This window comes from Anthonomus grandis, chromosome 13 (assembly GCF_022605725.1).
Source record: "Anthonomus grandis grandis chromosome 13, icAntGran1.3, whole genome shotgun sequence".
NCBI lineage: Eukaryota > Metazoa > Arthropoda > Insecta > Coleoptera > Curculionidae > Anthonomus > Anthonomus grandis.
Window position 1 is genome coordinate 15,691,428 of NC_065558.1, and position 3,364 is coordinate 15,694,791.

Here is a 3,364-nt window from a genome sequence, read left to right on the forward strand (position 1 = left end):
TGAGCAATTACAGCGATGTTCGATGACTTCTCTAAGACCTTTAACTGTATCATTAAGCCCCGAAATACCTACTGCTGCAAAGGCTTTCTGTAGCTGTCGCACTGAAATTGTGAGTTATTTGTTTTTGATCGAGAGCTGTGCACAATGTCTTCTGGCGGTTGGCTTATGGTGTGCGAACATCCACAGGTCGCTTGTCACGGTCCAGCATAAAATAAATGACCTAACTAAGCTTGCAATATTAGTAATGACCACAATTGGCTCTGGTTGAATGGCATATTGGCATATTAATGCAAGTGAATTTAATGACGAACCAATTAATATTACAATCAACGTCGTCACCTTTGAACTTCATTTTCTCCTAAAATCCGGATTGCTTCTTATTTTTCAGCTCTGATTCAGAAATGCAGACATGCCTTAGAAGCAACTAGCAGCAGTTAATGTGCTTAAACTAAAATGGATTTCAGGATATGAATAGGCTCTACGTCCTCAAAGGTATATATCCTAATTTAAGTTAAAAGTAAAACTTTCTGGAATTTAGTAATTTGAAGAAAAGTAGAGAAAATTGCAAAAGCATATATACAACTCCATAAAATGATAAAACTATGGTAGATCTAAAAGAAAAAGGCTCCTGGGAACAACATGACGGGATATTAAAACCTTGTTTTAAACTTTAAAGTTTAAAGCAAGTAGCAGATGTTGGAGTAGATGAAAGACAGTTCTCTTTATGTAAAGTGCAAATAAATGCAAGAAGACTATAAAAGTAAACTCAAATCCTCTAATGACTCCTTAATGAGGTTATTGGGTCAATGACCTCCGAATGAATATTGATATGAGTTTCCAAACCCATAATAAAAATATAAATAAATAATATGTATTTTCTGCCTTGTCTTTAAAACTGGATTTTCCTTTAATATTTTTTAATCGAAGGATATAAACGCGTTGACCAATTACTTGAACCGCCTAGCTATAAAAGCTTTTACTCCTCGACATATAGATGGCGGTATAACAAAATTATCTCCTCGAGACTATACGGACATTAAAACATCTGATATTATTAGGTATAAAATGCAGCTATTTTTCATAGTTCTTTACCTTGCATAGGCTTTCTTTTTGCTTCTGGCCAAAAAACTAACTTTCAATAATCAAATTTTGCGAAAAAACTCAACAAAATTGATTTGTTCTCATATTTCGCACAAAATTTTTCCAGGTGTTGTGTGTCAGCTGTGATTAGTTTTCATTTAGGTGTACTGACATATGGAATAGAAAGAAAAATCTAAAAAAGCAGTAAGTTGTATTGCTGTAAATGAACTGAGCAATAAACAGTAAAACCTTTGAATCGAATATAGACCCTGGCGACCCCATTTGCATAAGTACTTATTGCATAAAACTGTTTTTGTGAAAATAGCAAGTGCAAATGTAAAAAACAATAGTGAGAAATATTGTATTAAATAGGTGGATAGAAAAAGACACGGATTTCCTGATTTTTCAAGAGGCCCAACATATTTAATACTTGGGTTCAGATTTTTTTGCCTTGAAACCATGAAGATCTCAGTAATAAACAATTCTATGTGAAATTCTACGTATGTGACAATTATTTTACTTCTGATTCATGCATGTCCAATTTGAGGAGGGGCCTTAAACCAGATGTTATACCTTCGGTTAACCTCTCAGGCTTAATTAATATAAGGTAAGTTAAAATGGTCTTCGTAACAAGGGGCCCACCAGAGATGGTAAGCTTAAGCTTAATTGTTAATGATAAACTGCTTGGGTTAAACTAAACTCATTAATTATTCATTTATTTTTAATGTATTATAGTTAAATTAGCCTAAACTGCGCCTAGGTCTTACAATACGGCAAAGTGGGGTAAGATTTTATTTTTTTGATTAATTTAAAAAAAAATTAATACTTTTAATTATGCTTTCTCTTTTCAGACATTGGAGGCCAAAATAAATTACCCAATGAAGCTCAAAACGTAGCAGAATTTATCGTGCCTCTGTATAGACTTTTTGACAGCCTCAATGTGTAAACTTACTGTAAAGCACAGACCAGACCTGAGAGAAGAGCAATTTCACCAGTTTACATGAGCAATTTTTCATTGTATACAAATCTAGAGAACTATGAAGTTTTTAAAAACAAAGGAAAAATGAAAGGAAAAACTTATGTAAATCTTACTTTTAACATATTTACTTATTGCTTCTTTCACTTCTAATTAGTTTTATATAATTTATAATATTTACAAAGGAACAATACTAGTGAATTGACTGATGGATAATTCCTTGGTGATTTTATTCAATTTTTATTGGCTTTATACATTTACTATAACTTCTTACAATATCCTGCGTAAATTCTACTTTACAAACTTTGTTCTTTATACAACAAAGTTCCTAAAAAAATGAAGTTGTAAGTTTGTACATTGTGGACGAATTTGTATATTTTATGTTTTACCAAACTTGTATAAATATTAATTTTTATTGTATAACTTGTGAATTGTTTGCTATAATCTCTTTTCACAATGTAGTAATACATGTATTACTACATTGTGTCAATATTTTTTGTTTGAGTTCTGAAACCCAGACCTACATATGTATCTAGTAAAAAATGTTTCCTCCTCAGAAAGTCCTTCAGAAATTATATATTACAAATAGCAAAAGTGATAAGTGGAGGAATTCGTTTAATATGCAGACAAAAAAAGTCCCAATTTAACACATTTTCTATTTGTGTACTATAGTTTCACCAACTATTAAAACCACATATTTCCCACTAATTTTAGGCGCACGGTATAGTAGAGCAAAATTCAAATTTGGCGCCATAATCAAATTTTAAAATTCCCGCTACTGTGACGTCAATAACTCATTTTCGTTTCTGGTTAGTACTACTTACGCGACATTCAGAGGGCGCAATCTCGGCACTGTGCGGAGCTATTTACATCTGTGGGTCAAGTGAAGTAATATGATTGATGATATTTTAGCATAATGCTTATTGTGAATAATAAAAGTAATTTTCTTTATTGATATGAGTTGAGAGAGAATGTGTTTTTTCTTTTATTATGAATCCGTTTAAGATAAAGAACTTACAAAAATACCCTCCTAAAAAATTTACCACAAGCTGCTACTCTCTAGGGGAGACCGGGGTATGTTGCAACACGGGGTAAGTTGAAACAGTAGCCGAATTTTAAGTCGGCGCTACTCGGCAAATTTCGTATTGCGTATACAAGCAGGCCTTGGGGCCTTTCAGTCAACCACCAACTTTCGAAGAGTGCGTAGGTTCCGTTTGAAATTTAAGTGCAGTTTAGGAAAATTATGACGTCAAAGTAAAATTTGAGGGTAGGAATATAATTTGAATATCTTTTTACATGTATTCCCAT

General features: G+C 32.6%; 1 long non-coding RNA gene across 1 annotated transcript; it reads left to right on the forward strand.

Moving 5' to 3' along the window:
* Nucleotides 1-1,253: 1,253 nt before the first annotated feature.
* On the forward strand, nt 1,254-2,334 carry LOC126744095 (uncharacterized). Its single transcript, XR_007663058.1, has 3 exons — nt 1,254-1,687; nt 1,816-1,863; nt 1,932-2,334. It is a non-coding gene; the product is annotated as an uncharacterized LOC126744095 (long non-coding RNA).
* The last annotated feature ends 1,030 nt before the right edge of the window (nt 2,335-3,364 follow it).